At 50.0% G+C, this 26740-nt stretch overlaps 1 protein-coding gene across 1 annotated transcript in view; it reads right to left on the reverse strand.

The window, feature by feature from the left end:
• Positions 1-26740, reverse strand: part of gnao1a (guanine nucleotide binding protein (G protein), alpha activating activity polypeptide O, a) — a 74927-nt gene that overhangs the window by 15400 nt on the left and 32787 nt on the right. The window lies entirely within an intron of this gene.

A 26740-nucleotide genomic window follows, 5' to 3' on the forward strand; every position in this document is an offset into this window, starting at 1 on the left:
GTGAAAGTGAGAGAGGCAGGCGGACAGCGGACAGTCGTCACTGTCACCTTAGGTCCCCAGCAGGGCTCCGCGGGAAGCGGCACCACGGAGATGCCGATCCAGCCAGGCGGACACTCCCCCATCGGGCGTGCCCTCCTCCCCAGGCGCGGTCGGTGCTGTAAAGGCGGTGGCACCCCCCTTAAAGAGGCCCTCTGTCGCCTCTGCGTTTATCAGCATGTAGCCGCACCTGCGGCCTGTTTGCACGCTCGAGAGCCGGCCGCTCCGGGGACATCCCGAGCGCCTCTCTGTTTTAATCAAAGACGCTGCGGTCGCTAATTAAACTGCACAACGCAACTGAAAGTATCTTGCATATAAAAAAAAAACCCTATACTTTTAATGCTGTTATTTTAAATTTTACAGTAAGACACAGAGCACCCACCCTTGATGGATACAAGGCAGAGTCACGATCAGCTCATACACCCTTCATTTATAGCATGACTGCCCCCTCGCTAAACTGGCTAAATCTGACTGGACTCATGCCCAGAAAATGTCACTGCACCCATGCCCCTGGCCACACGCAGTGAAGCCCCCACAGTGCACGCTGCCCCGTCCACAGAGCATTCCCCAAAGATCTATATTAATATGTATATTAATGTTATTGTATTATGCTGATATTCTTCCCGAATTTCATGCCAGGTGGCATCTCCACATTCACTGCTCATGCAGCACCAGTCACGGTGCCCCCTGCTGGACTGAAGGGCATATTAACATACCAGTGTCCCTCCACTTGCTGACTAGCATGTAAAACAAGCTTTTCTTTTGCCCCGTGGCCATCGCAGACATGCAAAATACCCTCGGAATACAGACACATTGTAGTGTGAAAAATGCAGCACATTGTCACCACCTAGTGCGTGTTGATGGGAACTGTCGTCAATGTTAACAAATTTACTGAAGAATCTAAAAATAACTTTTAGTGACATTTTAGAACATTTAGTTCTAAGAGTCTTTAAACAGTCTAAGTAATGAAAACATACAGGCTTTAACACAGGTAACATGGTTACAGTAGCAAAACAATGTAAACACGGTTGGAGTTAGTTGAACGTTCATTAAAGGTAACAAATGGCATATTTTAAACTGGAAATACGACACAAGGTGTTGCACAAGTGTGCACTGCGCACCTCATTCTACCCACCATGTGGGTAAGACTCTCTCCTGTACTGTTAACTCATTGCTATAGTGTGACACCAGTATTATGCCAATAAGATCAATCTAATCTCAGGTTTTCGTGTGCAACACAAAAGTGGTTTGTCAGGGCTTCTAAATCAGCATTCATCCGAGGTTTTCAACAGGAATCAGCTTCAGTCACCAAAGTTAATTCGCCCTTATGAATAAAGGACGAGCGAAGCCAAGACCCAAGCAGCTGTCTGTCATCTCAGACCAGCCACACTTTTACCCACATGTTACGTTATTAATCATCTCTAATAAACATTAATATGTAATGTAATTTAAAATGTTTATATGCTATTAGTTACAATAGGAGCTAAGAATTTTATCAGTAGTAAATGTTAGCATTCAGATTTTTTATTTTTGGTTCCCTCTACACACCTACAGAGCACAAACAGCCGCTATTAGCACCCGAGAGACACGTCATACATTCAATTAATCCCCTAAATCTGGAACTCATTAGAAACGTTACGAGATGCGTTTCCACCCCGAAAAGTACATAAAAGGAGCTCTGGGCGTTGTCTCCTAAACCTGACCTTGTGGCATTTCGGTGGCAGACCGTCCCGTGACCACAGACAGTCTCTCTGTCTCGGTAATCGGTGTGGTCCCGGCAAATCGATGTGCCGACGGCCGTGACCGCCGTGTGATAGATGGGGACATCTCGACCAGCCGAAGCGGGCGGCAGATTGTGGTAACAATCAGGAGGTTGGTGATGGAGACTCTCTGAATAACACTGCAATATGACTGATTCGTACAGACTGCTGTGGAAAACCACCATTACACCCAGCTGCACAGATTTATGGTTTTTACTTGAGAAGCATTATACAGAGGTACCATATTTTATGTATACTGTTTTATTATAATCTAGCTACATGCAACATTTCACAAAGATCCATCCATCCATCTTGCGTAATCAATGGCCCAGGGCAGGGTCGTGGTGAGCCTGGAGCCTATTAGGAAAGACAGGACTGGTAGAGATGCCAGGGAAGATACGTACATGCTAAGCGAAAATCTGAGACTCGCCACAGGACATGGGGAGAGCCTGCAAAGTCCACTCACAGAGTGCTTCAAACACCAAGCCTGGAATTGTCAGACTGTAGTGCTATTTACAGCCACGCTGGATAGCAGAATTTCCAGTGACAATCTCCTGCTGTAACAAAAATGAGAAGATTATCAATTATCGGCGGCATAAGTAAGGGTCCTACTCTGACAAGCAATTCTTGCATTTTCCTTCCTACTACCTCTAATACAGCACTGGAGAAGAGGTCAGGCTAAGTGAGCAAGCATGAACGTTGCACACTCATTCAAGTCCTACGTTCCACACTGGACCAGACTAAAGCCCAGTAACTGAAGACGTCACAGCTCAAACAGAGAGAGACTTGGATCTTTTTCCCCTCCTGCGGTTGGCTCTTGACGACAGTGTCTCAGTTCAACCCTCCAAAAGGGGAAGTGTATCCTGGCGACAAAACCCCTATCTATTGTCGTCCCACGGGGGGGGGAGCAGAAGATGCCTGAAACTGAAATACTGCGGCAGTAACAGACAGTGAGTGCTGCTCTCTGTTCCGGAAGAAAAAAACATCTCTGACTGGATTCCTGGATGAGAACAACTCACCCATACTAACACCTGGACACTGGATTTTCTTATAGTTTTGATTTTGGTCAAACAATTGCATTACTGTTCTCCCTGATGGGAGACAGGGAGCCCCACCCTTCCTGGTTCTGCTCCATGGAGAACACAGCAAGCAGACAGGGAGCCCCACCCTTCCTGGTTCTGCTCCATGGAGAACACAGCAAGTAGACAGGGAGCCCCACCCTTCCTGGTTCTGCTCCATGGAGAACACAGCAAGTACACAGGGAGCCCCACCCTTCCTGGTTCTGCTCCATGGAGAACACAGCAAGTACACAGGGAGCCCCACCCTTCCTGGTTCTGCTCCATGGAGAACACAGCAAGTAGACAGGGAGCCCCACCCTTCCTGGTTCTGCTCCATGGAGAACACAGCAAGTAGACAGGGAGCCCCACCCTTCCTGGTTCTGCTACATGCAGAACACAGCAAGTAGACAGGGAGCCCCACCCTTCCTGGTTCTGCTCCATGGAGAACACAGCAAGTAGACAGGGAGCCCCACCCTTCCTGGTTCCTGGTTCTGCTCCATAAAGAACACAGCAAGCAGACAGGGAGCTCCACCCTTCCTGGTTCCTGGTTCTGCTCCCTGGAGAACACAGAAAGTATAGACAGAGTCCCACCCATCCTGGTTCCTGGTTCTGCTCCCTGGAGAACACAGCAAGCAGACAGGGAGCCCCACCCTTCCTGGTTCTGCTCCCTGGAGAACACAGCAAGCAGACAGGGAGCCCCACCCTTCCTGGTTCTACTGGTTGAAAAGCACAGGGAACTCCACCCTTCTTGCCCCCTAGGGACAGTGCAATTAAATCATCCCTAGGAGCTATAAGGCTGACATGGAGGAAATCCATCACCAGCAGACACACACAGCTCGCTCTGTGCCCCCCCCCCCCCAGCTCGCTCTGTGCCCCCCCCCCCCCCAGCTCGCTCTGTGCCCCCCCCCCCCAGCTCGCTCTGTGCCCCCCCCCCAGCTCGCTCTGTGTCCCCCCCATGCTCCATCAGACAAGGCCTTCCCGTCTCTTTTTGTCTGTATGCCTTCACTAAGAGGTTTGTTGTGTCATGACATCTTATCCTTAGTTTTTAGCAATAATTAAATCTGATTGAAATCACCGTCTCCCTGCCTTCCTTCTTTCCCCCTCCCTCTGTCACTTCATCATCTTCTTTCCCTGTGCCTCTTTCGCAGGTCACTCCTTCTCTCTCGCCCCCTCTCCTATCTGCTACACCACATGACTGCTGGATCTGGTTGCTATGGTTACCAGGCCCTTCCTGGGGAATGTGCTTGTAGTCAGACGTTCTTTTTTGCTCTCTCTCTCTCGTTTTGTCTCTCCCTCTGCCATCCCTGTTCCTCCCTCCCATCGAGGCCAATGAATTATTGATCTGATGAAATATTAACTGTTATTGTGCTTTCCTGCCGGACGCTCCAGTTGCACGCTAATTGGCGTTAGCCACTGAGCACAAGGATTCAGTTCCTGATCTAGATTGATGACAGGGATACGTCCACTTAGCAGGCAGTAATGGGGGACCACACCCCACCCACGATGGAGGGGCTTCCCATCGGCACATGTGCTGCTTCTTTGGGGTCTCCTTCAAGCGGCACCTTCTCAGCTAAAAAAGCAACGGCCGTCTGGAAACTTCAAATCTGTCAGATTCCCTGGGAATCACAGAGGTACTGATAGTCACTGGAAAGGTATCACAGAGGTACTGATGGTCACTGGAAAGGTATCACAGAGGTACTGATAGTCACTGTAAAGGTATCACAGAGGTACTGATAGTCACTGTAAAGGTATCACAGAGGTACTGATAGTCACTGTAAAGGTATCACAGAGGTACTGATAGTCACTGTAAAGGTATCACAGAGGTACTGATAGTCATTGGAAAGGTATCACAGAGGTACTGATGGTCACTGGAAAGGTATCACAGAGGTACTGATAGTCACTGGAAAGGTATCACAGAGGTACTGATAGTCACTGGAAAGGTATCACAGAGGTACTGATGGTCACTGGAAAGGTATCACAGAGGTACTGATAGTCACTGGAAAGGTATCACAGAGGTACTGATAGTCACTGGAAGGGTATCACAGAGGTACTGATAGTCACTGGAAAGGTATCACAGAGTTACTGATAGTCACTGGAAAGGTATCGTGGTCCCTGCAGTAAAGTCAGGAAAACGAGTCAGAATGAATAAAATGAAGAAAGACCAGGTCAGAAAGGACCACGTGAGAGTGGGATGAGTAATAAAACAATGGAAAAAGTCCAGTGTTGGGGGGGTGTCTATTTTTTCCCCATTTCACTGCAGAAAATAAATTTCTGACCACCTCTCACCTCGCTCCCCCAACCCCTGCCACCCTCTGTAAAAGTGAAGCCGCAATCTGTTCTGGTCATATGAGAGTCCTCTCTGTAGATAGCGTGTAACATGTAGCGAGGAGTTTATAATGGAAACACGTCAGGCAGTTTCGGTACAGCGTGAGGTCAGTGCAGGATATCCTGCACCCGTGAAGCAGCCTGTTAGCAGAAACACCAGCATAACACACACAGACACACACACAGACACACACACAGACACACACACAGACACACACACAGGGCACAGTAATGGACTGTGGCTATGGGCCTCTCCCTGTACCTCCACTCAGATAATGTAATCTGCAATGTACTTTAGTGTTAAATTAAATATAGATGCCCACAAATGGGAGCAGGGAGATGGCTTCCCCCACAGGAAGCTGGGGGGCATCGCTTACATAGAGGCAGCTCTGCACCACCCCAGGGCACAAGCTCACCCGCGTGCAGGCCTTCCGCAGGCCATCGCCTGGCTATTGTGAGAGCTCCTCACCCAGCGTGAGCCCCCCCCCCCCCCGAAACGGCGTAAAAAGCTCACGCGTCTTCGCCCTCCCTGCTCGGGGTGCTCAGCTCTCTGCACGGCACCATTAAATCGGCTATTAAACAGAGTGTGTTTGGCGCCTTCTGTACCGAGTCGTTAAGTGAGGACCTTGGGAGGCACAGAGGAGTCACAAGGAGGACCAGGGAGGGGCTGAGACCACCACACCACCACGCTCATTAGCCTGGGGGGCCATCGCCCTGGGTAAACCTGGGGGGGGGGGCACCGCGTTCGCCAACCCTGGGGTGGGGGGCACCTCACTCGCCGGCCTGAGGGCAGGGGGGCCACTGCTCCTGCCGACTCTGGAGGGGCCACCGTCTTTGCCAGCCTGGGGGGGCACCTCGCTCTGGCCTGAGTATATATCCTGTTACACGCCGTATGAGCTCCACCCTCTGAAAGCCACAAGCCGGTGACATTACAGTCCATTTCAGATCTGTTCTGAAGGTGAAGGAGGATGTGGGTCAGGCGCTGTCACCAAGGGGGGGGGGGGAGTGTCATTATAAAAGTGATCCTGGCCTGCAATTACATTATTACAGAGATGCAAAATGTAAGGTGACAGAGAATGAAATGGAGCAATTTCTCTAATAGTGAAGCGAGCCTGTGTGGGAGGCATCTGCCCGCCCGCTCCGTGAAGCACACACACACACACACACACACGCACACGCACACACACACACAGGCACACACACACACAGGCACACACACACAAACACACACACACAAACACACACACACAAACGCACGCACTTGTAGGGTAAACATATCCTTATGGGGACCACTCATTCACACGCACACACACACACACGCACACATACTTACATATATACAGATACATACACACACACACATACTTACATACATACGGATACACACACACACATACTTACATACATACGGATACACACACACACACACATACATACATACGGATACACACACACACACATACTTACATACATACACATACATACACACACACACACACATACTTACATACATACGGATACATACACATACATAAGCATGCACACTGAGATTTGGGTAAGAGTCAGAGGACACTAAAAGACAATAAATTCTTCCTGTCTCCCTCCCTTCATTATTCCCTCTCTTCCTTCCTCCCTCTTTTTCCCTCCTTCCACAGGTCCTGGGCTTGGGGATCTGGCCTGTCTATGGAGGCCTGCCATTGTATTGCAGTATGGTCCGCCTGGCCTGTCTATGGAGGCCTGCCATTGTATTGCAGTATGCACTGCACTGCTGGCTCAGTGCCAGCCTCTCTCTCTTCACACTTGCTTTATTTTTAGCGCCCCCCACCATCCTACCCCCCCCGACGCACCCTGCCCCCCCCGACGCACCCTGCCCCCCCCGACGCACCCTGCCCCCCCCCGACGCACCCTGCCCCCCCCGACGCACCCTGCCCCCCCCGACGCACCCTGCCCCCACTCCCCAGGATGAAGGGGGGCATCGAAGGCCGTGATGCTGATGACAGTCTCCCCACCTTTTAATAGGTGTCGGTGCAGTGAGCCTGGAGTCACTCTCACACCCCCCCGGGCAACGGACAGACAGCCGAAACCAGTGAGCATGGTGGTGCTTGTGGTGGGGTGCGGGTGGAACAGCCAGCCGCTGTTCCCAAAGCCTCCCCGCTCCGGCATGCTAGAAGAATACCCACCCCCTTTCCTTCCATGGGTTGTTTTTCAAAACCCCCAAATCTATGCTCCCCACCCCCCAGGGGCATCCTGGCACGCCGCAGACAGGTGCTACGAGGAGCCCCCAGAGGGCTGGCGATCACATCAAGAGCAGGTGGTGAAAAACAAACAGAATCAGCACTGGGGAGGCAAGACAGGCCCCGACAGGGCCCTGCACAGCAATTAGGCACCAGGATTCTGCCTAGCCAGGCGGAAGGGACATGGCTGCGGGGGGGGCACCACCCCGGGCCTGTGGGTGCCACAGCACCATGCTACCCTGGCACCGCTGAGTTAGTGGTCCCGGCTAAATGGATGGTACTGGTGGGAGGACTTGATTGGGTTAGGGTGCAAGGTGTGGGAATAACCCAGGTTGGGGTGGCAGCTGATGGCAGGGCACATACACCCTTCAGACACACATTCACGCCTATGGGCAATTTGGCAGCTCGAGGATAGGGTCCAGTCCCCTGCAAACCTGCACAGGCCAGGCAGACAAGAAAATGCATGGATGAATGAAGGGATCAAATTAGATCCCATACAGAAAGGATGAGCCCAAGTGGACTAGGAGGAAATGGGCGTGGCCAGATGGGGTGGGATGTGCTAATGCCGTCCCCCCCCCCACACAGCTCGGCCTTGATCAGAAAAAAAGGATAAATTAACTCAAAGATCTTTCAGTCAGATCTCAAGAGTGCAGGAGTGTCCCCCGTGCCGAAACAGATCACGATAAGGTCAACTTGGTCTAACCCTAATGCTTAATTGCCCAGGCAGGCGTGTCCAGAGACTTATTAAAGGAGAAAGCTGTAAAGGAGTATTATTGTTTATAAAGTCACTTTATTCCTGCACTAACACCTTGCAACAGGATGGAGTTGCCATGGTAACCACCTGCAATGTAAATGTGTTTTGGAAAAAAAATCACTGGCACCAAGGGAATTATTTAACAGAGTCGGTGAAACGACACAGACTGGCAATTAAAAAACAGTGAAGATTTTGGGAATATTGTCAGATGGGAACCTTTGAAACGAACAACACCTCAAAGTGAAAAGCTAAACGTTTGCCAGGAGTCAAGACTCAACCTTCCAGTTGTGCTTTTGATGAAAATGGAAGGAAAACACAATGAATTTAGTCACTGAGGATGACGTGGTGGGACCCATCTCCTCAGCTTCAGGGATGCAGCCTCACACAGACGCACAGTGTCTGCTGAGGCTCTGACGGCAACTCCAGCGATCACCGGGAGGAAGCTGCAGCCTCGAGTCTGAGACGACAACACGAGAAGCAAGGAATCCAGAGAGGAGTGTGGGGGGGTCAGTAAGAAGGCCTGGAGTCACCGTGACGACTCACACGTACACATGGCAGCAATCAGGCGGCAAACGGGCATGAAAACACAAATCAGCTCAGATGTTTTCATGTCAGTAGCTGCCACCTTACCTGACCTTGGCAGCCAAGGTGAAACAGAACCAGGCGCCTGCCTTAAAGGCTTTTAGGTGAGACCTCCTTCTATCTCCACGGGCATTTGGATACAGAAGCACTGGGCCGCAGGGCCGCTGCTGACCAAGGGCTGACGCAGCGTTTCCCCACAGCCCGCTGGCCGCGCCGTGCCGCTGCTGACGGACAGAGACGGCGCTCCGGTGCCCGGCAACAGGCAAAAGACGGACACGTCACACACACGTGCGTCACCGGCAGGCTCCGCCTACCACTATCGCCATCGTGCTGGCGTAGAAGCGATAACAGGGCGCATGGATGAGGACTCGCATACGTGCAGACAGCCCCCTCCCCGTCATAAACCCAATTAGGGTGTCGCCGAGAGAGGCTTTAACGCGGAACGGCCCTGCGTAGCGCACACAAAAATAGCAAAACAAAAAAAAAACACAAAAGAGAGGCATATCGAGGGCCCCTGCGATCACACAAGCTGTCCGTAAGCCCGGCGAGCATCAACAGCGCACTGTCGCTATGGCGACTGGCCGTTCCTTAGCAGCAGAACGCAGTGTATGGAAAAATGAAAGGAAACGGAGCCCAGGAGGGAATAAAGTGTCCTTAGCTGGGAAAACAAGAGGCCTGAGTGACTGGCACAATGCTGGGTGCAGGGTCGGCTCGCGCTGGAACAATCAGGACCAGTCTGTGACCTGAATGGACCCATTAATGCCCAAGCTAAACAAACACGTTCCCGGGCTCGGACCGGCCGCGACGCCGCACCATGGAAACGGGCCCCTTGACTGATCCGTGCGCGTGATACTCCGTGCCAAGCAGCGCCGGCTAAGCGCTGCATTATCAGGGGGCATGTAGCCTAATGCTAACGCAGCAACAGACAGCGCGGGGACCTGCGTGAGCCGGGGGTTGCTGGCTTATATGCTGGATGACACCTGAGTATAGTGCTACCCTGCATGGCTGCAGTACAACACCCAGCTCGCTGCGGGCCGCGCCTCCTGGCCCTCCACACGCCAGGCTGGCTTCCAAACTAATCCCGGAGGTTTAAATCCACCTTTCTGTCAGAGCAGGAAAGGCAGAGCCCCCGTCGCCATAGCAACCAGACAACCCCTCTCCGAACGCTTCGCGGTGACGACACACACAGCCGTTTCGTTTCCAGCAAGCCGCTCTTACGTCACATCGGGCTCAAGTTCCACTCCAGGGTCCCGCTACTGGTTCACATGTGACTCAGACTCGTCTGGCAGCAGAGCTCGGCGTTGATCCCCAGAGCTGACGGATCTCCGGGGCTGACGGATCTACGGGGCAGACGGATCTCCGGGGCAGACGGATCTCCAGGGCAGACGGATCTCCGGGGCTGACGGATCTACGGGGCAGACGGATCTTCGGAGCTGACGGATCTACGGGGCAGACGGATCTACGGGGCAAAAGGATCTCTGGAGCTGACGGATCTACGGGGCAGATGGATCTCCAGAGCTGACGGATCTACGGGGCTGACGGATCTACGGGGCAGACGGATCTCCGGAGCTTACAGATCTCCGGGGCAGACGGATCTCCGGAGCTGACGGATCTACAGGGCAGACGGATCTATGGGGCAGACGGATCTCTGGAGCTGATGGATCTACGGGGCAGACGGATCTCCGGAGCTGACGGATCTACGGGGCAGACGGATCTACGGAGCTGAAGGATCTCCGGGGCAGACGGATTTCCGGAGCTGACGGATCTACGGGGCAGACGGATCTACGGGGCTGACTCCCTGCAGACTCCCTCCTAATTAAACCCCTTCCTTTTCCTGCTGGATAGAGCCATACGCCCTCATTGTTTGAAGAGCGCATCCATGACTAAGGTCTTCCTCAACACTGTTCGCTGATTGGCCATTCAGTCCCATCCATCTTTGGTGAGAGGGGCTTGTTCATGCCTCTCTCAAATCCCTGGGTGGTCGAGGCAAGAGGTCGGGGCACGAGGTGCTAATACTGATGGGGGCCGTGCATCAAACCAGGCTCGGCAACTGGATGGCGGATCGAGTGGGACTGGAGCAGGGCCTGCTGGGAAACCCTGCCGTCTTTACTGTGGCCCCCCCTGCTGTTACATCCCGATGGCTTAGGGAAATGCACGACCCCCCCTACCCCCACCCCAGACACACACATGGCAGTATCCCGGAAACAGCCCACAGTTCACAGAGAGCCCCTAACACGTTCATATGCGCGCCCGCGCAGCAGAAGTGCATGTCACACACCCACTTGTGTGGGGGGGGGGGCAGGAGTCCTGCTTTCCATCTGCAGACAGGGGGAGAGATGAATGTAAACGGCGGGTGCATTAGTGGGACCGTGACCGCGGGGACTCACCCGGAGTGGCGTGAATCAGATATCCCGATTTCCACGGACTTGCTCAGGTCCCAGTGGAAGTGGCACATCTACAGCAACGAGCCTCAGCAGAAAATTCCACGGAAGAGAGAAACCACAAGGCAGCTGGTCTCACTGGAATCCAGTGACTCTGTCCTCAACCTGAAGAGTCTTTTTATCTTTCCTGTCATGATTCTGAGCTCCGGGAAAAGGGCACTGGTACCCAATGACCCACTTACTCCGTGTTTCTGTTTGACTGCCGGTGGAGGCAACTTCAGCTCCTGCGGCAGAGATTCACACTCAGATCAAGGGAATAACAGCGAGATCAAATATAACCGTCGCCACGGCGCGCCACCTTTTCCCAGATCCGGCTAAAATAAGCAGAGTCTTCTAGACCTTTTTAATTGGGGCCGCAAGTGCTGAAGGGAGGAATGAGACTTTGAAACCTGCCTGCAAGTCAGCTGAGTAACAATGGAAAACAGCAGGCATGGACTGACAGCATGCGATATTCCCTTCCACTGCATTCCAGATTCCTGTTTTCTTGCATCACTAGTTGCAAATCTTCTTAATTGGGAGTTGCAAAACAGTTGGAAAAAAACAGTGGAAAAAAAAACTGATTATTATTTTATGAGACTGCCTTTCCCTGTTTCTTTGACATCCCCATACTCATTCTACACAAGAAGGGCAGCGCCCAATCACCACCTGTCTGATTCTGACATCTACCCAGATGTGGCAAACGTCATGCAGGAGGTAGTGACACCCACCCACACCATGGGCTGTGTGGGGGTCACCTGACCTTGGCGTGTGCTCTCTGAGATTTCACCTACATTTGCATATAATCATTCGAACCATTTCAGTTGCAAAGTCCCGATTGCTTGGAGCTGTAATTGAATTCAATCCACAAGGCGCCAAAGGAATATTAAGCCATTTAGGTTCAGGGTTTTAACCTTTCCTTCCAATCTTTTCATTCTGGGCACCTGTTACAGCATGAGGCCTGTATCACAAAGTGAGATTTGTATTGGCTAGATAACTTGTCGGATTTAAGGTAGTCTGGGTTAAATGTAAGAAAGATCAGGTTCATTTAAACCGGGACACCTTAAATCCAACAAGTTATCTAGCTAACCAACAAATCTCACTTTGTGACAGAGGCTCCTGGTCTCTGCGTAACACCCGATCTGCTTTGACCTGGAGTAAGACCTAGGCATCATTCACCTGAGAAAACATCAGCAAATATAAGCCACGTGAGCCGGGATGTGGGGTTAGTTACAGGGGAATCCTGATAAGCCCGACTTTTTAAAATCAATACAGGTACATGGAGTAAGGGAACAAATAACCATTATTACATCCAGGCTATATGCTAATAGCAGCGCTGATGTGGATGGTGATTAACCCTCTCAAGGCAGGCGTTGCTGATTTGCAACAGTTAAAAACTAACTACCTTATTACCCCAGATACATATTTTATGAGTTTTTTTTACTCAAAAGTACCACTGCAGGTCTTGGTTGTCCTTTAGTAACAAAAACTCAGTTTGAGCCTGAAAGGGTTAAATGTCATTTCAATGATAGCCAACTGTGACGCACCGCATGGCGCATGGCGCATGGCGTCTGTCCTCAGACGGTGAGGGGGGATTTATTCTATGGGAAGAGGTTAAAAATAATGTTGAATAAAAGCCCCAGAAGGAGGCCCACGTGGCCCTGGCCCGCTGGGGGCCCGGAGACGCTCGGACGTGCACCGACGCCCTCTTTTCGAGGGCCGGGGAGGTATTGCCTACATCAGCCGTCCTGGGAACCTCAGCGGAGGCAAGGCTGAAATGGGTCAATTGCAGAAATAATTATCTCCCGGAATCAAGCGCAAGAATGGAACGGAAGTCTGCAAATTCAAAGCCACCAGCCCCCCCCCCCCCCCCCCCCCAGGAGAAGAACTAGGGATCCCGGATCTTTAGAGGTACAGAAGAATGTGATTCTCATCCTGGTCCTCAGGAATCCTCGGACGCTCCACGTTCCTGCTCCCTCCCAGCCTCCTGTAGCAATAACATGGACAGTCGGGAGTCCCCAAGAATCACTGGAATGGACCAAACTAGAAGGTGTGTAGAGCTTGGGGGTCCTGTGTATGAGGTGGGACAGATGCCCACTGGTTCAGGCCCATTATGGGGGTGGGGGGGGGGGTATAATGAGGGAGCGCCCTTGGCAGGCAAGGAGGGCAGCAAAATCACCAGGGACCCCTGACAGCAAACATTAATCAAGCTGACTGAGACCCCGATAGGTAAATGCTTGAGTCTCAAGATGGACCTGCTGTAGTGCTGTGACACCTACCCTCCAAAGAGCAAAAGTACCACTGCAGTCCTGTACTGGAGAAGTGGACATAGGATGGATGGATGGATGGATGGATGGTTGGCTATAAAAAGCTGTAGAGTCACTATGGAAATGTCAGTTCAATAAAATATGCATGTAATGCAGTTCCTATAGCATAACAATGAAACGATTGTGGGTTTGAATCCCAGGAGCGCATTTAAATCCTAACCATAACCTCTGCTGCAGGATGGTTTGGATAAACACATCAGGTTAATGTAAATTATGTATGTTACAAAGAGCAGCTTCATACTGCTTCCCATCTGATTTGTAGCATTTTGTATTTTTTTCGAATAGATTTTTTTCCCAGATTCCTGCTAGAATGAACCTGAGATACACCAACAATTTTAATTTGTTTGTCTGCAAGGTGATTGAACCTACAAGGGGATAATGAGGGCCAGCTGTCTGATTGAGGTAAATGCGAGGGTCCTCTTCGAAATGGGCCAATCCAGGATAAATCTGAGCAGTGAAGTGTAAGGATGTCAGAGATGCCATGATTCCGTGCTATTGTTGAATATAACTGGCAAAAAATGCTGAAACTGTAGCAAATATCCCAAAATCCTGTATGACCAGAGATGGAAAATCAAAAAACACATAACAAACAGGGGCCCCAGAAAGACAGAATTGACCCTGGACAAACACAAATGGCACAAAGTGGCAGAGATGAAGTCTGTCACTCACTATGGGGACCCAGCAAGTTTGTCACATGGCTGCCCAAAACCACCAGCCTGATCCCTGAAGTTCTCAAAAAGCACTCCATGGTCAAAAGCAGAGTGGGGACCGTTTCTATGGCTTTTCATCCCAAGTCATATCAGTAAGGAACTGATCACTACATTTTAGAGAAGCTCATACTGGTGGATAAAGCATGGAACCACAGGGTCATAGTTTGATCTCCCTTAGATTTGCTGCAACAGGACATCACTGAAGGAACCATTAAGTCATGAAGCCATATAGTCTTCAATAAGATGGCACCCGGCATCAGCTTAGACACTACGGTGAACCAGAAGACACAAGTGTCACGGACGTTGGATTATCCATCCATCCATGCATCCCACCAAGGGTTTCAGGGGAGGTCAGGAGCCCATCCTAGGCAGCACAGGGAACAAGGCAGGGGTGCGCCCATCACAGGACACGCGGGTGGGTTTAGTGATGCCACTTAGCTCAAGTGCACATCTTTGGACTGTGGGAGGAAAGCGGGCTGGCTGGAGGCGTCCCGCACGACACGAGGAGAGCTTAGGGACTCCACAGACACCGAGTGGTGGTGGCATTCGAAGAGCCAACCCTGGAGGTGCGAGGAGCGAGGAGACCCCCGCTGAGGCCCCGTACCACCTACCCCAGCACCACAGACCAACAAAAGAGAAAGATAGTTTGAGCCCGGCCCAGTTATCGTGTGTACCGAAACCACGCCGAAGTTATGTCAGAAGCCCCAAAGTGTGCAGTGGCGGCGTGCGAATTCGCAGATGCAATGGAACGGCTTCTATATGCAGCCAAGTTTCTTTTGCAGCAGTGCAGGGCTGAAAATAGGTACCAAGAGCACACTAGGGCATCCATCAGCGCTGAACCTGGCTTTCCCAGATAGGGAGTGGGTTCTACACGAGTGTCTCTACCACACAATCCAAAGCTCAGGTCCACAGGCAACGGTCCTGGATGAATATATTATACCATTCAGGGGCAGGAATATACACACCTGCAGTATTGTGGACATATACAGTATATATTACACCGTGCGGACATTTTGTCCCCAGAGTATGATAAAAACCTGTTATTTTGACATTGTGGGGACCATTTTTCCAGTCCCCACAAGAGAAAACTCAATTTAATAAAAAAAATATGTGACTGCAATCAAAAAACTAAAAATCTTGCATTTTGTGTGGTTATTTATGGTTAGGGTTTAAGGGTTTAAGGTTGGGATTGTTGAGATTGGGGTTTTGCCCATAGAAATGGATGAACGGTCCCCACAGAAACATGAATACAAACATGTGCATGTGTGTCTCAATCCTTCATTTACTCTGCAGAAAGTGGTCAGAACACAGCTCAGCTACACCTTCCTACACACATTCACGTTTTCCATCACTTCCCTCCATCTCCTCCCTCCATCCGGGCCATCCTTGCAATTCGTCCCGCCTCTCATACGCAAAGTTCCCAGTGAACCCCAACGGGACCCAATGCATCCAGTGGCCCCGCGGAACCCACCGGAAAAAGGATGTCGTGTCTCCTGCCGCCTGGGTATAGAAAAGTACATTAACCTAGAGCTGCGGGCAATCCGTCTGCCCGGCCGCCGCACGCCTCGTCGGGAATTAGCGATGGCGGCCAGACGGGTGTGGTGAAGTACTCACACAGACACACACACACACACACACAGAAAGGAGGATAGAGTGAGCCCAAAAGAGACAACACAGCGGAACAAAGGAAGAGACCCAAGAGTAGGATTATGACTCCAGGCATGAGCAGGACTGTTGTCTTACCCGCTACTGTCCCCTGCTAACCCCCCTCTACATCAGTCCACCCCCATCTCCACTATCCTCTCTAATCAATATGGAGGCACTTAAGGAAGATGAATAAGAATCTTACTGCATATGGCCAACGGCCTTAATGTCGTCTCCAGTGGACCAGGGGGAGGGTCCCATTCATATATACATATACATGAACAAGCATAATAACCCTTTCTGGTCCACTGCATGCCCTCCGGGGAGGAAGTCCCATTTTAACCTTTCATTATTAATCTCAAGATAGACGTAGCATTTTATCGCGTGAATAATTCAAAGGCACAGGCGCGTCTCTGGTTTCTTGGCGTGAGGCCGTCGCCAGTCCCGCTCTCCGCGGCGAGTTCGGCTCGCGCCGGAAACCTGCAAATTGAGCCACTCGCCTCTCGATTTAATTTTCGTCTGAAAGGGGGTCATCGTGACTCGTGCTGAAATACATCAGCCATTGCTGGGGCTATTTATCTGTTATGGCGAGCTATTAATAAGTGCAGGACGGTTCCTTTATTTAGCATTCCTGTTAATTAGTGAAACTTTATGTGAATAAGTTTGCCAATTGGTAAATCAGAGTTTCAAAATAGCCCATAGTGTGTGTATGTGTGTGCCCTGCGATGGATTGGCATCCTGTCCTGGGTGCACCCCAGCCTTGTGCCCTGTGCTGCCTGATATAGGCATCACCCAACCCCCCCCCCCCCCCCCCCTCCCAGGATAAGTGACCATGATAAGCAGTTGGAAGATAGATGTATTTCTGTCAGAGACACCCAGATTGTGGCAGTACTAAGAATCATGTGCATTCAGACACACAGATATGCAGACTAACACGGTTAGGTGCTGCCTTGATCGGTCATCTTGGGTAATCAATTTCATGGCAACAAAACCAAAAAGCAAGTCTGTGACAAGAGAACTGGCTCCTTGTGGGGTATTTTACTCATGGGGGTGTTCCACAAAAGCACCCAGGGAGCCCCCAAAACGGCAGTGCCTGAAGAGGAGCCTGCACTCGCTGCGGCACGCGACATGCCATCACACAGGCTCCTCAGAGGACGGAGTGCCGGCCCGGCACAGCGGGCACAGATGGCACATCGTGACACTGCCAAGGTGTGGTTATATACAAAGTGCCTAGGAAAAGGGCCGGGCTGCTACAGACAGCTGAAGGTGAGAGCTGAGCTACTGTAGGGCACCCCTGGGGGGCGCTCCAGATACACAGAGAGACAGACAGGAAAGACAGGTATACACCCTCACACAGACAGGCAGACAGGTCTATATAAGGTATAGATCTTCACACAGACACACGGACAGGTCCACAGCCTCACACAGACAGGCAGACAGGTCTATATAAGGTATAAATCTTCACACAGACACACGGACAGGTACACAGCCTCACACAGACAGGCAGACAGGTCTATATAAGGTATAAATCTTCACACAGACACACGGACAGGTACACAGCCTCACACAGACAGGCAGACAGGTCTATATAAGGTATAAATCTTCACACAGACACACGGACAGGTACATAGCCTCACACAGACAGGCAGACAGGTCTATATAAGGTATAAATCTTCACACAGACACACAGACAGGTACATAGCCTCACACAGACAGGCAGACAGGTCTATATAAGGTATAAATCTTCACACAGACACACAGACAGGTACATAGCCTCACACAGACAGGCAGACAGGTCTATATAAGGTATAAATCTTCACACAGACAGGCAGACAGGTACATAGCCTCACACAGACAGGCAGACAGGTCTATATAAGGTATAAATCTTCACACAGACACACGGACAGGTACACAGCCTCACACAGACAGGCAGACAGGTCTATATAAGGTATAAATCTTCACACAGACACACAGACAGGTACATAGCCTCACACAGACAGGCAGACAGGTCTATATAAGGTATAAATCTTCACACAGACACACAGACAGGTACATAGCCTCACACAGACAGGCAGACAGGTCTATATAAGGTATAAATCTTCACACAGACACACGGACAGGTACATAGCCTCACACAGACAGGCAGACGGGTATCTACCCTAACACACATACTAATGCTGGCGATATAAATTCTAAATTCTAGTGTGTGTGTGTGTGTGTGTATGTGACCTACTATGCAAAAGTATAATTCTAAATGAAAACAACTCCTTGCTCGAGTCAGACTCTCATACGGTGATGTTTGTGCTGCAGGATGTCATGAAGCAGTATGTAGCAGCATACATGGCAGTTCTGTGAAACCAGATGGAGAGCCACGTTAAAAAGCGCATTTAATACTCCTGCCCATTTAATACTCCTGCCCATTTAATACTCCTGCCCAAGGTGTTACGTATATTACACTCACAAGAAATCACTCTCCTGGCTAAAACAACAGGAACCAGACCCAAGAAGGCCTCACTCCTTCCAGAGGTGTGGAGTATTTTTAATGTTCATTTGGACTTGACAGTGTGCAGAAAACAAGAATTCTGTCACCAGGGGCAAGGGGGGAAATTGATATGGCAGCCAGTGTGTGTCTCCTTTCCCAGAATGCACTGGTTCCTCCCATGGGCCACTAATTGGCCAGGCAACAGTTCAGACCTTGCGGTGTCTTCGGCTGTTAAGCACGGCGCACACTCACACACAGCAAAGCAACGCGTTTCCACTTGAGCTTATTTGCATACATAAAAATAACCCACCTCTAAACCCAAGGTTAGGAGCCATTTTAATTCGCCGAAAGAGTCATTATGAATTAGCCGCACGGCAATCACGCCGCATTCAGATATGCATGAATTTGCACTAAATAAATATTTAAAGGACACGAAAAAAAAATAATAACTCACACCAGAAAAAGTCTTGACAAAAATAGGCAGCTTGCGGGTCGTAAAAGTATCACGCCATATGTGCATGTACGCAGAGGGATTCGGGTCTTCTGTTTGGGCCATACCGATTGGTATGAGCAGTACTGCAGAAGCGAGAACCTCAGGCAGGCGTGCGGCGATGCGCTGACCGATGGCGGCCGTGATGCAGGCTGGCGGGGAGAAGCCCCTGGGTGTTTGGGCCCCTCTATCTGTGATGTCATCGCCAGGACTATATCACCATTATCTCGTGCTCTCTCTTTGTGCCACACTCGCTCCTGAGCCGAGTACCCTTTGCGGCAACGGTGGCTGCCATGGCGACGGGGAGGGCGGGATGTATTTTTCTCCTCCGGTGTATCTCTCTCCTCAGTTCAGCGTGCCAGCGGCACACTGGCATTGCCAGCCCATTCCTCGCCGTATATGGTGGCGTAACGCCTTGTTTACCCCATGTTGGCCAGCAGGTGGCGCTATGGAGCAGATCAAATATTTATAAGTTGAGATAACTAAAAGGGGCCACACATGTGGGTGGGGTGGGGAGGAGGGGACGGTGCCTCCCCAGCAGCCCGGGGGGGGGGGGGGCAGCCTGAATCACCTACCTTCCTTCTAACCTTCAATTAGTGGCTTCAGACCACACGGGGTATCGATTAGGCAGTAAATGCCAGCACGGTGCTTGCACGCTGGCAAGGGGCACGGGCGCGGGGGGTATTCCTCAGCCTTGTGAATTATTCAGGCCTGATCGCTAATTGCGGACTGGAGAGGAGAGGGTGCAGCAGCGGCAGAGCGATCCAGCTGGGGGGGGGGCATGACGACATTGGCCAGCTTACATAAAGGCGGTTTGAAACTAAAAAAAGCCCCCCAAATCCTTTTTTAACAAACAGTCGGAGAGGCCGGCGGTAACTGAATCTATTACATTTACGCTCTTGGCAAGGCTGTTAAGAATGAAAACAAAATTCAAAACAAAATGTAAATGTCCAATAAACAAGGGCCATTACTACCAACCCCCCATGACCCTTGCGCTGTGCTGTTAGCCAACCAGCAGTAACTGGGATCTAGATGCTAGGAGGACTGAATGATGGATAAAACCAATACAGGTTTTAGTGTAATCCAGACAGCGCTCTGTTCGATGGACATCGACGAGCCAAATGCGCTGCACTGTAAAAAGTAATTTAGGGCAGTGGCAGGGTTAGGCTTGGTGCTGCTGGTCTGGAAACCACTTGAGGGACCTCAAGCTGCCATCAAATTATAAACAGGGAAATAAGTGGAGGTGGAGTGGAGACAATCCCTCAGGGGAATTTCACACAGGACTACGAAGGTTTGGCCTCTTCAAGTACTCATTTATAAAACCGGTTCAGTGGGTTTCTCTTAGATATGTATGAACAGACTAAAAGCTTCAATCCCAGATTTTCCTGCTCCTAACAATATTTTCCATGACTCCCCAAAGCATAATTCCGCAAACCCACGCACTCCACTGTGAAAGATTTAGCTTCTTGTGTTTTAAAAGGGGCTGATCTGAATCAGAAGGAATGATCTGAAGGGGCCTTTAAAAGCATCTGGCTCAGAAAATGGCATTATAAAATGTAAACTAAAGGGGAAAAAAGAGAATCTGGAATGATCTGAGTTAGTCTGGCTCTTACTGTACCTGCAGTAGAAGGACTATTAATTAGAACAGGGCTAACTTCCGTGTGATCGGCAGAGACCTCTGTGACACACTTGTGCTGAAGTAGAGAAAGATCTGAAACAAACAAGGCAACACGTACACACACCCCGACACCGGCCTACACACAGCTCATCTGGCGGTAGGGCTTTGGCACTGCTCACACGGCAGCAAGTGACAGAATGATGTTAACGCTGCAGGGCATGCTGGGATATAATGTGATGGTTACACATAGTCACAGCAACCACTGCTGAGGAACCGTCCAAGTCTACTTTGCTGTTATATTACTTACAGAACAACTTACAGCAACCTGCCTACTGTACTGCTTACAGAGTACCCTACACCAATGTGCCTACTACACCATACTATTCTATACTATACTATACTATACTATACTACAGTGTATTGTACTTCAGCCTTCCTACTATATTACTTACCATACTACTTAGAGTGTATCCTATATCAACTTGCTTTCTATATAACTTAGTTTATCTACATCAACCTGTCTACTATATTATAGTGTACTCTACGCCAACCTGCTTACTATGTTACTTAAAGTGTATCCTACATCAACTTGCTTGCTAAAAAACTTGTGGCATACCCTATGTCATCCCTCCTCCAGTAAACCATGCTGCAAGCAGTCTCATTCGGCTAAATCACCTAGCTGGTCCCCGTTTTCCTTGAGCGAATATATAGATATTAATAGGTATTCTTATGGATGCTTGTAATTATCCTGTGCTAGTTGCTGGTCATGCTCTTGGCCCTCTGGCGACTTTACTGTTATTAGCTATAAAAAGTCGTCGCACAGAGCTGGCCACCTTCACCCAGTGTGGGCTCAGCCATGCTCCTCTGACCATCTGCTAAGCTGCACTTCCGGATCTCCGACTTGCTCCCCGAGGGGAGGATGAAAGGCGGACATGAAGGCTCAGCTGAAGCGCTGAGTAAAACCACAAGCACCATCCATCGAGGCCGGAAGGCCACATTAGGCAAGAGTGACGCTGAGGGCGCGGCCGGTGAGGGCCACAGTGCTGCTGCGGTCATGGAGACGCTGACCAACGGTTTGACGGATCCGGCTCAACGGAGGTCAAAGCTAGAGACTAAGAGCTGAAAAGATAAGCATTGGGCTTCACCACAGTTATGAAGTTGAATGACAGCTTATTGTTTCTGATATTATAATTACACATTACATCGATTGCTCCAGAAATACCTGTACTACCCCAAAACCACCACATGTTCTCTAAACGTCATTAATGTTACATTTTCTGCTGTAGAAATCAGAGGAGTTGTTTATACCAAAACACCCTTTACAGACTGCTGGAAAAACATGACCCCAACAAGTGCCCCGTTAACAATTACCCCCAAGGGGTTCAACTGGCTGAGAGATACACACACGGTGTGAAAGGTGCTTCTACACAAGGGGTCACTGTCTCTACATGCACCATTCACTCATCCCTCACTCTTACATCTTCCTTCTTGCAGATGCATCAAATACTGATGGTATTTTTGTGGTCTGCCCTTGCGCCAGACCACAAACAGACCACACCCACTTCTTCTGACAAGAAGCTAGATCAGCACTGTTTCGCCTCCTGGCCCCTCGGAGCCAATGACCCCATAGCAGTTTTGCCCTGTGCGTAGCTGTGCATTCTAGAAGTTTCCTCAGGTCCTACAGATACTGTAATTATGCAGTGAAGAAAAGGGTAATTGCGGAAAAGACAAACTCTTGCAGCAAAGCATTATTCCACAAGAACTTTAAGCTCTGCCCTGAGGCATGCTGGGACACATGCTTAGAGGACAGACTCCTTCTGAGGTTGAAGGAAGTGGCAGGGCCAAAATTCCTCCAAACCGCTCAGGATCCGGTCCAGGAGATGGGTAGCTGGATACTCAGGAAGTCTGTTAGTGCTGTTGTGGTATTGCTGGTATTTTTTAAAAAATGGTTCATTGAGGTTCTACAGTACATATCAATGATCAGTGACGTCTGCTTTCCTGGTACAACATAAAACAATTGTGCCTGCACCAGATTAAGCTATTAATAAAGGCCAACATGTGGTCATTTTACCCTTCATTGGTACATCAGCATAATAAATACCGATGTACTTTTGCTTAACTCATACCCCAGTTAGGTGGTGAAGTGGTTCCGCAGACTCCCCATGAAACTTCTAGAAACTACCTGCTTAGGTGGCATGAACAGAGCTGAGCTCGACAAAAATAATGAAAACGGACAACAAACTGTCTCTCTGGTGACTGCTGGCCGATCACCAGGAGTCTAGGAATAACTTCCCCATGTTTCCCAGTATTGGCAAAAACTCTGTGAGAATTAGCCCTTGGAAATATACTTTCATAAACTTGATTGACAAGTACACTGCCAACATTGTGTACCTGGTAAACACACCATCCTGCCAGTAAGAAAGGCTGTATTACGGGATGCAGAAGGAGTCTCAGGACAGTGGCTTTCTGTACTGTAATGATGCTTTATCACTGAAACTCCTGCCACAAAATGGAGAAGTAATGGATCAAAATTGAAAGTGCAATCAAGGTGTGGTTTTCTCTTGCACATGAGAATATTTCACCTACAAGCCACATGCAGAAACCCTTCCTGAACGAACCCTTTTCGAATTTGTGACCCGTGGCAATCAGAGACTGTTAGAGTCACCTTCAGCTGCTAATAAACAGAAACGTAATCGATAACACCTTGAGGTCGGCTTGTTTTCGCTCCTTGGTTCCGGAAGCTAAAACCGGTGGTTGTGTAAGAGATCTGTGTGTCTTTGTGAAGGGCAGGTGTCTGTCCATCAATCTGAGTCAGAATGAAAACTGTGTGTATGCGTGTGTGTGTGTGTGTGTGTGTGTGTGAGCGTGCACGTGTGTGTGTGTGTGTGTGTGTGTGTGTAATGTTGAGCCTTGTTGTCGGTGTCAGGTTAGAGATTAGGGTTGCAAGAGTAGGTCCCATAGGGAGTGTGTTTTAAAAGGGGCTAAACCAATAGCAGTCGTTCGTCTTTACATATCCCATCTTTCTCTCCTATGAGACACACACATCTACCGGTGTCAGCAACATATGGGGTCAAAGTGCAGGGCCGGCCATACTTCCAGTGTCCCTTTAACAACTGGGGTTAAGGGTCTTGCTCAAAGACCCAACACTGATATGATCACCCCGCCAGCCATGGAATTGGAACCTGCTCCCTGTCTCCATCACTCAGCCCCTGTTTCTGGAGTAATTTGGCAAGCTGGGGGTTTAATCGTATATCGAAGATGGAGCAGGGGGGGCGTCGGGGGGCGTGTGGCTCCATGGCCCCAAACTGCCATCCCCGAGTTCGAGATGAAACACCTACTTCCTGCATTGCGTGGCTCCAATGAATCACCGATTGCTGGTAGAACATCATCAGTATCATCATCGAAATCATTAAAAGTGAAATCTAAAATGCCACTGCTAGGGTGAATCTAGGTCACAGCTCCCAGAAACTTCTGCTCCACGTCCGCCCCCCCCCCCCCCCGACCATAAATATTTTATAGGGCTGTCTAGGCAGAAAGTGGGCAGATGAGTGAAATCTGGGCGGAGACCACCAAAGATGTTGCAGCTGTCATTCAGCAAACGGCAGACTATAATCTACGTGTCGCACATCTCTGTTTAGGCTGAGCATGATGTTTGTTTGGGTGCATGTGTGGTTATGGGCGGCTGCCTCAACACCTCATGCGTAGGACCTCAGTGTGGAACGGGCGAAACACGGCGAGCAGAGCAGCAGCAAAGAGGAGCACGATCTCCCCTCACACAGCACTCGCAGCGTGCAGTCACGGGGCAGGGAAATGCTCCTCTTCCATTCCACCTCCCGCCCATCAAGCTCCTCCCAATCGAAGGCCAACAAGCCAGAAATCATTGTTTTTATTCTTTAGAAAATCTATAATTCCTACTGGACCATGAGACTGGAGCAGACAGATACACACAGTCATACAGAAAAACACAACACAGGCCTGTCTACAGACCCGGCAGGATCCTGACATTCATTCCCCCAAGAGCTGACTCACAGATGTACCAATGCGGCCCCCTGCATGGACTTGGACCCAGAACCGTTCCGTGGGCCTGGATGAAGGTATACACATAGAATACTTTGTTCCTCTCTGTAGGAATTCTCCTCAGTGTGTCCATGTGTATGTAGAGGAACTAAGAGCTTAATGTGAAAGAACATGTGGTGAAAACAATGAGTGTAGGTGTCTCTAAGGCACACAGGCAGAGGGTAGAACCTAGAATCGCTGCTTCTAGAACCAGAACACAGAACCAAGGCATAATTTAAAAGACTTAACCCAAGGGACCCAAGGGGGCATGTAGTGGGCTATAGTTTCGTGGCACTGCCAGCAGATGTTCTAGAACAAGTCTAACCCTCACCACAGCACGGTTTCTAGCTGGTTCCGCCCCTTACTGGGTTTGAGTGGGCTCTGCTGTGGCCTGAGGAAACTCAAGATGAGAGCCGTCAGTGAGCTAACACGGTTGTACTACTGTGAAACCCCATCCGAGGTGGTGGAACCTCGGCACCACCTCCCGGGGGGGAATGCGAAGCCGCAGACGAAAACAAGTGAGCAATCAAACGGCAAAGTGGCACGACGCGAGTGTGTCACTGGCCACTAACGAAGTCCTCCTCACCCACGGTGGGTCACGGAACGCCAGCCATTAGCGCAGGCGCTCCAGCCATTTATCAGCGTTCCACTCATTAGAGCACAGGTGTCAGACTCCAGTCCTGGGGGGCCGGAACCCTAAACATTTTTGGGTTTCCCCTCGTTTAACACACCTGATTCAACTTCTTGTGCTAATTACCACATAGCTGTTGAGCTGAATCATTTGTAATGGAACAGGGAAAGAACTAAGCTACACAGGGCTCCGGCCCCCCAGGACTGCAGTTTGACACCCCTGCATTAGAGACAGAACTACATTGGTGGAAAATCTGCAGCAAGTTTGGCATCCATTTCCCCCAGAAATCAGTCTGGACAGTGCAGAGAGAGGTGCTCGGAGGCCACTCCCACCACAGGGAGGAGCATCTGGTAGGGGCAGGGCCACGCCCACCAGAGGGCGGAGCCTCTGGTAGGGGCAGGGCCACACCCACCAGAGGGAGGAGCATCTGGTACGGGCAGGGCCACGCCCACCAGAGAGCGGAGTGTCTGGTAGGGGCAGGGTCACACCCACCAGAGGGCGGAGTGTCTGGCAGGGGCAAGGCCACGCCCACCAGAGGGAGGAGTGTCTGGTAGGGGCAGGGTCACACCCACCAGAGGGCGGAGTGTCTGGTAGGGGCAGGGCCACGTTTACACACAGCAACATGCAGGTATAAAGCAGACTAAATTAATGCAGAAAATATGAAGAGGGCTTGCTACAACACCTACACAGGCAGAAACCTGGCATGGTGGTGGGTAAAGCTATGGCTATGGGCTATGGAGTCTGTGTGGGGTGTTTACATGTTCTTGCCACATGTGCATGCATTTCCTACAGGTACTCCAGTTTCCTCCCACTCCCCAAAAACAAGATTATCTGAAACGGTATCTCTACTGTGTACATGTGGGCCCACTGCGCCCTGGGATGGGCTCCAGGTTCTACGTGATCCTCCCCAGGATAAGTGCTTATGGTTGGATGCTGCAAGCTGTCTTAGGTTCTGTGAGAGTAGCCCCTCCTACAGAACAGCTCTCAGCCCTAACAGACACGTTCCCACACCACAGGCCTTGCCTGCAGTCTATAAATGTTTAGTCTGTCTGACCCACATGCTCCCTAGCTTAATTTGCTCCCAAAATTCCCCAGCAGAAGATACCCTTCCATAGGTCGTGTTGACAATATCTCCCCAGTAGGGGTGGGCGGTACACCGGTGTCATAGTCATTACCTGTGTGATTGTCTGCCGCAAAATGGATTTACACTGTAGCGGAACACCGCGAGAATTCAACATTATAATTATACAACAGCCTATTCATAAAAAATAAAGCATTTTATTTTCGTCAAGGCTTCATTTGTAATCTAAATACTAAGTCCTTAAATAGTATATGTAACCGGTTTATCTGCGTTGCGTAATTTGTTACTAAATGCACTCCAACGCAGTGCTGAAAATGAATAAATTCAAAATGAACAGATTTTTGTAATTTTACACATTAAACAAAAACAACCTGGTTCCATATATAGCAGCAAATTAAGAAGTAAAACATATTCTCTAAATCAGCATATATATGCGCAGCTGTATTCATGCAAGATGCATGGTAAACGTTACCGTCCTTTACCCATACCAATGAATGTCCAACTTCTTTAACCTCCAAGCAAGACGTACGCAGCC

This window comes from Paramormyrops kingsleyae, chromosome 13, assembly GCF_048594095.1.
Source record: "Paramormyrops kingsleyae isolate MSU_618 chromosome 13, PKINGS_0.4, whole genome shotgun sequence".
Taxonomy (NCBI): Eukaryota; Metazoa; Chordata; class Actinopteri; order Osteoglossiformes; family Mormyridae; genus Paramormyrops; species Paramormyrops kingsleyae.